The 12,062-nt window shown below is 49.1% G+C and overlaps 1 protein-coding gene across 2 annotated transcripts in view; it reads right to left on the bottom strand.

Moving 5' to 3' along the window:
- Positions 1 to 12,062, bottom strand: part of DPF3 (double PHD fingers 3) — a 129,068-nt gene that overhangs the window by 25,923 nt on the left and 91,083 nt on the right. The window lies entirely within an intron of this gene.

Raw genomic sequence — 12,062 nt, 5'->3', positions numbered from 1 at the left:
GGTCACTGAATTTCTCTGTACCTCCGTTTCCTCAGCTTGTACCACCCAAAGGTGGACTAGTTCTCCCTTAAGGCCTTTTTGGGCCTCAGTGTTCCATACCTCGAGCAAAAGCTCTCAGAAAGCCAGGCTTCCTCACATTAGGCAAGGTGTCAAGTCCTTACCATCTCGTAGTGACAAATCCCGGAAATCCCTGGGGAAGAATGGCCCAGAAGTAAGCCAGTCCGGCCCATACAAAGGGGCCCTGGAGGCTGCCAGAAGTAGGCCAGCAGCCTCTGGTGGCATTACTGGGCTTTGGCTCCTAAGAATCTCAACAGAGGTCCCTGACCTCACTGGCTACAGCTCCTCTGCCAGAGGTTAGAGAGGGAAGGAATCATTCCCCTCTTCCCTCCTCACCATCCCTCTCAGTCCTGCTGGCCATTTATTCCTACATGGAGCCGGTTGTCCAAGTCCTCCCTAGAGCTACCCTGAGTGGACTGCCCATCATCAGCTCTCCAGGTGGAGCCTCTGAGAGAAGCACAAAAAGACATCTGGCAACCAGAGCCAATTTCACAACAGGCCCAGACACCTCCATTACACTGTCAAGTCAAGAAAGGACAGGAGTTTTCCTTTTTCACTTTATTTAGGAGAGGAACAAAAGAGCAGACAGAAAGGACCCCGCTTCTTGCATTCACCAGACTGTATTGCAGTCACGACGCCTATAACACTTATCCTTCACCCTGAAACCCCAAAAGAGACTCGCTGACTCCTCCCAATCCTCCTCCCTCTTCATCCCCCAATTTCCTGAGCCACTAGTTCACTTTCCAAATTGAGATGGCAGGAGAATGGAAAGTGAAGATGGTGATGGTGACAGCCAGCCTCCCCTGAAGCCTCCTACCCAAGTCCCTTGAACACCCAAGATCCCTGATGTCCTTCAACACTCTAGGCAAGAAGGAAACAAAAATCACACTGAACCAACGCTGCTCAAAAGAGAAATATCCTTGGGCTCCATGGGATTACATTAAAACCCAGCACAGTCTGGCCTTGTATTAACTCCGCATTTGCTTCCAACCTCCAGCACAAAGGCACCACCAGCTCTGCACTCTTCCTGCATCTTTGGTCACTCGGTCCAGCTCATAGATCATTTTCCACCACAAATTCTCATTCAAGATTAATCTGCCTTTCCTTATAATCAAACAAACATTTATCCAACAAATTCATGTATAAGATTGATCTTGCTGTTTACTTAGAAAGCTGGAAGAGTTGATTTTACGTGGGCTTTATTTTTTCCTCCAGATAAATTAGGGAGTTGAGATAGTACAAGAGAAAGCAAATCAATGGCTATTTCCAGTTACCAGCATCTGTCTTCAGATTTCATAGAAATGATGCTCTAAGACAAGTAGTTTATTCAGTACAATAATACCCATCAATGTTAGAGTACCGCTAAAGGAGGGCTTTTCCTGGTAGTTTGTAAATGTGGACCAGAGCCTCACAACTGTTGGAAGACTCACAAAGCCCTTCTGGGTAAGTGGTGGTCAACTCCATTACAAAACCAGGGAAATGAAATGAGTATCTCTGAAATGGCCCTGGTTCACCTGAAGGATAGGAATGAGAGAATTAGGAATACATCACCAGAAACCTAACCTCCCCTCAGAGATAGCTAAATATGTGGCACATATACCACTTTTCCATCCCATACTCATGGCAGACATCACTAATCAATTCAACATTCTCTTCCAGTGCTCATGGCTGAGACCTTCGGATCCTTCTTAGCCCAGCACTCCAAGCAACCATGACCAGTCTGAGTTTTCACATAAAAAGAAAAGAGTTGCTACCTCTGAGCTGGAAGCTGGTAAGCTTAATAGGTTAAAAGCCTCCTGTGAGAATGAAGGATTCAAGCCTTAAGAAGTTCACCAAATATTTAACTCCTGTTCCCTTTCTGTGAGTCAGAGACCCTATCTAAACAACTAGGACCACTAACCCAACGGTGGCCTTGTTTTGTGGCTGGACGAACAGGTGGTATTCCCACAGTCACATACTCCTGTTTTCACAGAAAATGATCTGAAAGATGCTTTCTAAAGAGATTTTTTTTTTAAAATAGTGGTTAATAGTTTTTAAAACTACTTCAGCAGTTATGAAGTATCAACTCACCCCTCCTTAAGTAATTCCTCTGTCTCTCATTGCCTGGGGCGAGAAGTAAGCTCTTAGCATTACAAGCCTCTTTGCTGTCTGGTCACAACTGCCTTTTTTAGATTCATCTTCTTTCATGACCCTGACCCAACTACCACTACACCCCATGCAACAGCCACACAGAAAAGCATTTGCCGAATTCCTCCCTCTCCCCACCCCAACCCCCCCAAAACCTGCTCTTTTTGCACTTCACACTTTTGCATACAGAGGTCTCTCTGTCCTATCCCTCAGCTCCCATTCACAGCCAAACCTGTCAAGCAGATGGTCTACACTCCAGCTACATAAAGTGGGGTCCATGAACCAGCAGCCTGAGCATCACCTGGGAGCTTGTTAGAAACACCCACTCCTGACATCTGAACCTAAATCTGCATTTTAACGAGATCCCCAGATGACTTGTGTGCACAGTGAATTTTGAGATGCACTGCCCTAAATCCACTCGTTCTCTTTCTGGGATCCCCACTCAGTCTTCATTCTCTCTAATCTGACTTCCCTCCCCAGCTCTCCACCAAAACAACTCTCACTGAATGAGGGAAACTGTCAATTCATATATGAATAAAAGAATCAATGAAATAACCACTTCCACCTTTTGCCTCTCCTTGGAACTTCTATTCGTCCTTCAAGGCCAGCCCCACTTCTATAAAGACCAATGCAGACGAGGAAACCCAAGTGCCGAGAGGCTGGGGGCACTGCCGGAACACAGCCAATGCATACTCTCGCCACCCACACTGTGCCACCTTTGAGTGACGTCAGGAAGGATGCCCATGATCTCCCGCAGAAGGCCCTTGCAGCCATGGTCAGAGGCCGAGCTCCAAGGCCAGAGCAGGTACGGCAAGTCTAACGTTGCTTTGTGGCCAAGGCCCCAGGTGGGCGGAGCAAATCAGCTTCCCTTGTTCGGGTTCCTATCTACTGCCCAATCCCCCAACCCCTTCCCAAGCAGCCCCACTTCCTTGCCTCGAGGGGGAAGTTCTCCTTTTCCTTTGGAGCACAAGGCCCTCAGAGGAAATATCAGTCGCTGGTCTCCCCGTTTCCCCACGCCAAAGCAATGTCATTGTGGTGATCCTGTAGCTTTCCCACCTTAGAGCCCATAAGAAACACCAGGGGAGATGCAGATCCTGACAGGGGCGGGAGTCCTGGGGCCACACTCGGGGACCACCCCACCCCCCGCCTCCTAGACTCTCCTCATATCAGCAAACTGTGCCACGATGCTGGTATATGGGACCACGGGCAAGTCCACCAACTACTCTGATCCTGAGTCCGCCTTGGTCAAATGAGGCTCCAGAATCTTTCCTGCCCACCTCATCCTTCTATTGTGAGGATCACAGCAATACAGTGTGTGCTACTGCTTTGTTAAACTGGAACACACTTTAAAAAAAGCAAGGTTTTACCACTCTTCTGCTTTGTTTTTTTTTTTTATTCTTATGTTAATCCCCATACATTACATCATTAGTTTTAGATGAATCTTCTGCTTTGTTTTGGCACCAACCAACAGCTTCTATTCTCATTCCCAGAAATTTTGTATTTCTCTCAACCTCATAGCCTACTGTCGACATACTCTTAAGTGTTTCAGACAGTCCTGTGATTGTTGGATGCAAAAGACATCAATTCATACTGGCCAGTGTCCAGACATAATCTACATCTTCCTGATAGCAGTTCTGTGTGCCAGAGACCCATGGGTCCCATGCATAAACAGGAGGCCCTCATTTCCTCTCGGGGGCCTCAGGCCAACATACACTCTCTCCCCAAGATAAGGCCCTTTAGACAACAAAGCACTCAGAATATTTCCTTTGTGTAAGAACAAACCCAAGTGCCCACCCCAGTGTTAAGAAAGAGTTAAGGCGGCATTTCCATTGTGTTGTTACGAACCATTGAATATCTTTGCACCCTAATTAAATTGCACTCTTGCAATGATGAATGAAGTAGCCCCAGAACAAGCATTGCTTTCCACCATTTTCTATTTTAGTGTCGATTTAACCATCTTAAGAGGAGAACACGGGAGCCCACATCAGAAGGGGACGGCTCGTCAGAGCCAGGTTGGCCCTTACTCACTGAGTGAGACAGTACTCCTTCCCCTCAGTGGAAGCTCCGACCGCTACTCCTTGCCACACACCACCCTCCCTGCACTGCTTCTCGCACGCCTGTATCCAGAGACTCCACGCCCATCCTCGAAGTCACACCTCTGCATATATCTACAGACCCCCTCTCTCTTTCCTATTCCCCCCAACCCCAGTTCAGCCCAACCCTTGCCTGCTCTGTGCCTGCACCCCAGCCACGGTGCTGACCAGCCTCCATTGAAATGGCCACCACAAATCTTGGCAGTACCCCCCATTTCTCCCTGGGCAAACCACTCTCCCACACCTCTCCATTTTCTCCAGTCTCCCATAGCTTGCATCACTTCCTCACACTCTCCTTATTTCGTTGAAAAAATATATTCGTGATCAGAATAAAACGATCTCTTCTTCTCCGTGCACATCCCCCCAGCCCCCTGCACCTGTGCCCCTCCTATTACCAGAAACAAACTCTCCCAGCTCCAACCCAAGGCTAATCCCCCAATTGTGCCTGGATCCCAACCTCTCACACCTCCCTGAGAATTCTGTTCCTGCTGTTCTTTCCTTTGGCATCAATTTCTCTCTGCTGGCATACAAACACGTTGTAAGAGCTCCCATCTTTCAAAGAGACCTTCCTGACTGAGCATCCCCTCCATCAAGGACCCAATTTCTGCTCCTCTTTTCAGCGCGACTCCTCGAAAGGCCCAGGGCGCTCCATCCCCTTTCTGCACTCTCTTGTCCGCACTCTCTTGTCCTCCTTCCACCTCCCCAGCTGCCCCCTATCAATCTCCTTTGCTGGAATCCTCTCTTCTCTCTAACTCTAGACCCTTCTTTTTATCTAGTTAAACTCACTTCCCCCAGTATCATCCACATACTTTTAACTCCCAAATTGATCTCTCCAGCACGGACCTGTGCCCTGAGTTCCAGAGTCATATAACCACTTGCCATGGTGGTTGGGAACCCAAGGACTAAAAGTAAGAAAGATCCAAGATGGCAAAGGATCACTGTGGGAAAATCCCCATCTCAGGGGACCCTAAAGCCAGGAGGGGAGCCTGCAGCTGGGGGCTATATTATCTTCATGGAGCTGGGAGGTAGAACTCATAGCAAGCAGAAAAGCTGATAGCACCAGCTTTCAGAACTCCCAGGATGCATCTGGGATCATGAATAAGTAAAGAGGTGATCACAGGTTCCAGAAATCGTGAGAACAGAGAGGAGAGATGAAGTGAGAAGAGGAAGAATTAGTAAATCTGGGGGAAGGACATGGGGTGGGGAGGGAGACGGGAGACAAAGAAGGAAGCTGGAAGGAATGGGTAAGAGAATGAAAGTAAGAACCCAGAAAAGAGATTTGGGTTCTTACGTATTCAGGAGACACAACCAGAACTCTGGCTGAATTCTTAAAAAGATGTAGAAACTCAATTCTCTGAGTCCTCCCTAGAAAAGTATTCAGCACTATTACTACGAACAGTTCCCATTTATCAAGGTGCTTCCTGAGTGCTAGACACTTTGAACACACGTCCTCATTTAACTCTTGAAACAACCTGTGACCCAGGTGTCACTGTCCCCATTTTATAGAAGCTGAAGCTCAGAGTAGGGAAGAATCTACTCAAGACATCCTGGCAAAGGGTTGGCAGCAGCACGATGCACAGCCACATCTTATCCCAACATCCATGCAGGCAACTACCATACCACTGAGCCACAGGAGACAGACCATGGAGAGACCCTTCTCCTGACACAAGGAGGCTGAGGTGCCAATGGGCCACCCTCCAGGGAGCACTGGGCCTTCTGAGCATCCGGTGGCTTCCCCAGTCAGAGGGCTGCCCTCCTGCGCTAAGGTCCTACTTTCCTCTCCACAACCCCTCTCCCCTGTTCACCCTCCAGGCTGGGGAGTGTGAGGTGAGTCTGGGGAGTCTGCAGGGTGGTGTAAGGATTTGGGGGAACTTGTCATCCCAGCCCCCACAGCTAATCCCGGATCCTGGATTAAAGGTGCTCCTGAATTACCCCAGGGCAAAATCAGGTCAAGGCCACCTCCAAACCTGACCCTCGCAGAGTTAAAGGTGAGGAACTGGAAGAGCTTCGAGGCAAAGAAGCTAATTAGTTCCCTAAAACCAAAAGGGGAGGAACAGAGACTGGATAGAGGGGATAGCTGGAGGAGGAGGCCCAAGGAAGAGAGCACTCAAGGGGGAGTCCAGAGCCTCAGGCCTACATGGCCCTGCGGGAGCTCTGAAATCTTGGCATTGACTCTGTTTCCTCCGCTGTTGGGTCTGCTCTGAGGCCTCCTCTCTGCTCCCAACAGCCTCGGACAGAGTGGCAGTCGGGGCCAACGCGGTTTCATGTGAAATGGGCCCAGTCTGTGGGACAATGGAGCCTGACCTCTGGAAGGCCAGAGCTGGACGACATCAATGTTTCTCCGCAGGTGCGCACCCCACAGGGGCCCGGGGAGCCACATGGAAGATGCCCGGTCTAACCCAACCCAGTCAGTTCTCCAACTACCTCTCCAGGGGAAGAGATGGATGGATCTGGGCGGGCAGGGATTCACAGGGATGGGTGGACAGAGAGGACAGAGGAGGCCTCGGCTCCCACAGCGTAACCAGGAATGGGGGGCAGGGTAAGATACAAACTGCCATCTCTCTTTCCCAAACCCCTGGAACAGTGCCTGGAACTTCCACCAGTGAACTGACCCCCGTGGCTGAAAAACTTGACTTCCAAAAAGCCGTAGTTAAAATGCAAAGCAGTTTGTCAGACCAGCTCGCTCCCTCATGGGTTCCTCACTCAGTCTCCTCAGAGCCTCTGACTGTCGGCACCACGGTGAGGCTGGGACCACCTGGTCCAACCCCTTCTCTCAACACCTGAGGACACTGAGCCCCCAAAAGGTGAAGTGACCAGCCCAGAGCCACGGGGCAAGGTAGCAGCGAGGCTGGAACGTTAACCCGGGTCTCCTAGGTCTTTCTACAGTGTGGACTGGCTCCTGGGAGTGTAACTCAGGTGGTCTGGAATCGTGGCATCCTGCTCCTGGGGCCGCCTCTGCTTCCGTTCAGCCACCACAGCAAAAGAGAGCCCCTGGGGCCTCACCAGCTGACTCCTCCCTGACCCTGCCTTCCGGAAGGATGAATGCACATCAAAACCCTGGGGCCAAACTATTCCTGGGTACTGTCCATTCTGCACCCAGCTCCCTTTTCCACGGTCTCCTGGGTAAGAGAAGTGTCCAGAAGGGGATAACTCTAAAGGCTTTCACAGAAAAAAAGACCCTTCTAAGAAACATTCCTCTGGACAATGGGAATAAGGCAAGCAAACAGGGGGATGGAAGAAAAAGGTAGGTTTGTTTGTTTGGTTAATGTCACATTCTCACCAAAAAGGTATCGTGGAACTTTGGAGTTCATCTGACTAATATACCAGGTTGGATTCCTTATTTACAAAGATGGAGAATGAATTTCTTTTGAAGCAGATCAACCAAATGATGCCTGGAGCCTTAAAGTGAGGTAATGAGAAGCAAAGAAGTCCCAGGAGAGGAAAAGTACCGCATCTGGGATTGAGAGGAAGCTCTTTGCTCCCCTCCCGACAGATGCATAGACACCTAAAGTGGTCCCACAGAGCTGCCTGGCACTGGGGAGCCTGGCCAGGGCAGCTGGCTCTTTGCAATGACCCAGTCAGCCCTTGCTGGGAAACACAGATTCATTAGCATACTGGCTAAACCCACAATGCTGACCGGCCAGTGGGTAACAGGACTCCCAGCCAGGATGGATTCTCCCAGGAGCCAGCATGACTCTTGTTACTAAAAAAAAAGTAAAGTTTCACAGAGGAGGTTGGGGGAGAGGAAACAAGAATGAACAGAAGCCCAGAGCTCTTGGTTTAAGAACTGAGGGGGGAGAATGCCGAAGGGTCCCCCTCCCTGGCCGATGGTTAGAAAGGAAGGAAAGAGCGCCGGCTTTTGAAGTCAAAGCAGATCAGTACCTGCCATTTCTCCTCCTCTTTCCCTCAGCTGTAAAATAGGCCCAACATCCCAGGGTTGCTAGAGGAGATGACGAGACTAGAGAACGTGTGATGGCGTGTGGCTGCTCAGGGAGCCTGACACAATACAAAACCCCATCTGGTCCAGAGGAAAAGCCCCAGGGGAAACCCTCTCCCAGTAAACCCTGGAACAAGGCACAGGGGCCTTCGCGGGGAGGAGGAGGGCTGTCCCAGTGGTGGCGGGCTGACTCATTTGACCAACCGTCCTTAATTTCCCTCTTCACATTTTGGGAGCCCTGGAGTGCTCTTCCCCCAAATGAGGCGTGCAGCAGAAATGAGCTGTGATTAGCACAGCACAGAGATCAGAGGATGGGGGCAGGGGAGGGCGAGCTGCAGAGTTTCCTGGAATTAATGGAGAGGGAGCAGGAAGGGCAAGTTGCTGTCTCGGAAGATCTCTCTCTGCGCCAATCACCACGCAGGGACTTCTTTTTTAAAGCCAACCTTCGCAAACTCTGTAGGGCAAAATCAACTCTGAGAGCTGCCTGTGATAGATCTAATGCGCCATTAGAGACAGGCCTGGGGTGTTTTCTGCAGGGCACACAGTGAAATTTCAAGCCAGTATGTAGGTGATGTAGGTGGAGGCATGAAACAGACACAGAACACTGCACCGGATGCAGTTAACACTTGGCCCCAGCGCATTGGCCGAACCCGATCTGCAGCATCGATGCAGTCAAAGGCAGATGAAGGAAAGAGAGAATTTGACAGGGTTTGGTGAGACGGTGCCGTAGGAGGTCCAGGTGCTGCATAAACGTTAGCGGGGGCGGACTGCGGAGATGGCAGGGGGGAAGCGGAGGGGATCCAGAAGCTGGCATCCGATTGTTTTTGCTTTTCTCAGAGGGAAGATGGATATTCCTCCATCGCGGGTTTCAACTCTTGTGCTGGGAGGTGACCTTTTCAGTCCACGGCTCTGCCACTTCAGGGCATGCCCACACCAACATAAGTGCCACTGAACGTTACAGGCAAATAATAAGCAAAGGCAAATGCACTAGAGATCTAGAGTCTAGCCCGGGCCCCGCCCTTCCCCCTGGCTCTGACCATGTCACATAACCCTGCTGAGTTTTGGCCCATGCATCTGCTAAGTGGGACAGTAACCCGACCAGGCTTCCAGGGAACTAACCTTGAGAGCATGGTGGAAGTGCCAACCGTTCTTGGCCAAGTAGAGAAGATGGCCCTACTCTTCGGACTCATGATGCATGTTCCCCCCACACGGCAACACCTCTTTCAGCCCTGGGGGCCAGCAAAGAACCCACCGACGAGATGAAGTGGGGAGACGTGAGGACGGGAGGTAGAAATGGAAGCGAGGACTCAGGAACCGTAATCTCGGGACTTCCTGATTCCTCCACATGGAAAGCGGCTAAGTGCAAACAGGCGATGGTACTGGGAGCTTGCACACCCAAACCAAGGCAATGGCCAGAATCTGAGCCTCCTTTCCTTGAGTTTCCTCAACTACATTCAGTGACCAGTAGGTCTCAAGGTCACTTTTTCAAAGAAACTCTCTCCAGCTTGACAAAAAGGACAAGATTGATTTGATCCCAAATTTCAATCTCTTAGATACAAAGCTCTCTGGGGCCAACCAGCCTCTCAGGATATCCCATACTCCTCTTGAAATGTGTTACAAACCAGGAGATACTAGAAGATGGTTTCAGGATAATACTTGGTAGAAAAAGCCCACAGAATCATTTGATACTCAGCAAGATGAACATTTCATCAGTTGGCCAAGCATCATACAGAAGACAGGATACACTGGGGTTCTGCCACAGGTCATTTAGAAGGAGTCCTAACCACTTCCTTCCCCCCCAAGGGCTAGGATCCCCCAGTCACGACAGGGTCAGAGGCAGTCTGGTAGGGAAGAGTATATGAACCCAAACTTCTTGACGTGTAGTTCGGCTGTCCTCATTCAGCCGTCCCAAACATCACATTCATCCTGCTCAAGAACCAGGACACACTGACTTCCTCCCTTCCTGTTTCCCGCATTATGGATCAGGCCCCACCATGCCAGGATGCTATGTACATTCCTCTGACTTCTCTCCACAGCCCAGGACCTTCCTCCACTCCATTCAGGCTCATCTCATGCTGGCTGCAACACCCCCATGCTGCTCACACCTCTGTGCTTTGGCTCAGGTACTTCCCACTTTCAGTGGCCTGTCTTCTCTTTGCTCACCCCAACTGCACTCATCGTCCCGTGAAGACCTCCCTCGCTACTTCCGCTTGCGCTGGAAACTCCCTTTGCTCAGCCCGCGTGGCACTCACATTTTGTACCAACTGGGCACTTAATTATAAATGGTCTTGTCTTGGATAATATGCTAACCACCTGTCTCCTCTCTCTGTGAACAGAAGAGACGACTCACACAGTGGAGAGAGTCAGAGCCAGAAAATCCTCGATTGGAAAAATCAGACATTTACAGCCATGACTACTGCCATTGTCAACTCAGTCTCCCTGAGTCTCAACTTCCATATCTGTGAAATAGGAATAGTAATCTGAACCTGAAAAGACTGATAGACAGCTTTAACAAGCTAACATCTATAAGAAGCCTATTGGTGACTAGGACATAGGAAGTACCCCCGGAAATTTGTTTCGACTCTTTTATGCCCTGTAAGACTGAGCACGGTATTGCAACATAGAAGACATTCAATAAATGTTTGATTAATTGATCAGGAGCATAAAGCAAACCAATAACTGGAGGGTCACTATACAAAGTAACAGTATGCAGTCAAAACGTATTGATCTGTTTTTCAATTACGGACAAAAGGTTGATGTCTATGGAGGGAAAACAATCTATTTTAACTAAAGAACTTTTCAGGATTAGAAACTGCCAGTCTCTTTGAACCCATAACTCAGCCAGGGAGAAATTTCAGCATAAGTGTTCATGCCAGCAACTCATCATGCCCCTCCTTCACCCCTTCTTACACAAGCTCTCCCCGATCCCAACCTCTTTTATATTTCGGGTCCTCAGAAGGTTGACTTCACACACCAAAAAATACAGTACAATCCCTCCTACTTCTTCAAATCAAACACAGAGCAAAACGATAGGAGTTCTTTTCTAAGTTAATGTAGAAAAAACCCTGACCACAGACTTTCCCAAGCAGAATTTTTGTTTTATAAATATAAATATAAAATTAACTTTATCTTTTAATAAGATCTTTCTTCCCCTACCTACTAAGTTGGGGAGAGGGGAGTAGACAACCATGAATATTAGTGAAGTTGTTCAACCAAAATCAAGCTGAGAATCATATCCGGGTCCTATGAACAAGGATGAACTCCGTGGCCCAAGGATGATGCTGGACACGGTGGAGCCCAATGAGATGAGAACTGGTTTGGAACTCAGAACTCAGAAGGAGTTGTCAGAAGAACTATTTTCCCTTGTGGCCTTTTGGCCTTACTGTCCTTTCCAGTTGCTTCTCGTTCTTTGTTTTTTACATATTTAACATTTCTCTGGAGGAAAATGTCTCTTGCCACTGTATTCACTTTCCAGCTGGTGTCTCACATTACCCAAACAATGGAAGTCCCCATAAGCCTTGGGACATTGCTTTGGTATGAATAGGAACCAGCCTAGAAATGTAATTTTGGTTAATGATCACAATACACATTCATAAGACCAATTCTCCCCGGGCCTCCCCACTCCTGGGTGGTGAGTCAGACACTAACTCTTGCAGGTTCCCCAGCTACAATTCAAAGCATTGCCAAACTTGACGAGACCCTGAGAGGTCATCTAGCCCACACCCCTCACTCCTATGCAGAAGTGTTTGGCTATCAGTGAGGTCATATCAGCCTCAATAGTCAAAAATTCTTGATGTCAAAGGAACTGTTTGTGTGTTCTAAGTCCCTACTTCTCTTGTCCTCTCTAG

This window comes from Leptonychotes weddellii, chromosome 9 (assembly GCF_054177405.1).
Source record: "Leptonychotes weddellii isolate Sample4059 chromosome 9, ASM5417740v2, whole genome shotgun sequence".
Classification (NCBI taxonomy): domain Eukaryota; kingdom Metazoa; phylum Chordata; class Mammalia; order Carnivora; family Phocidae; genus Leptonychotes; species Leptonychotes weddellii.
The sequence above is the reverse complement of the archived record's forward strand: the minus strand, read 5'-3'. Positions and strand labels throughout refer to the sequence as shown.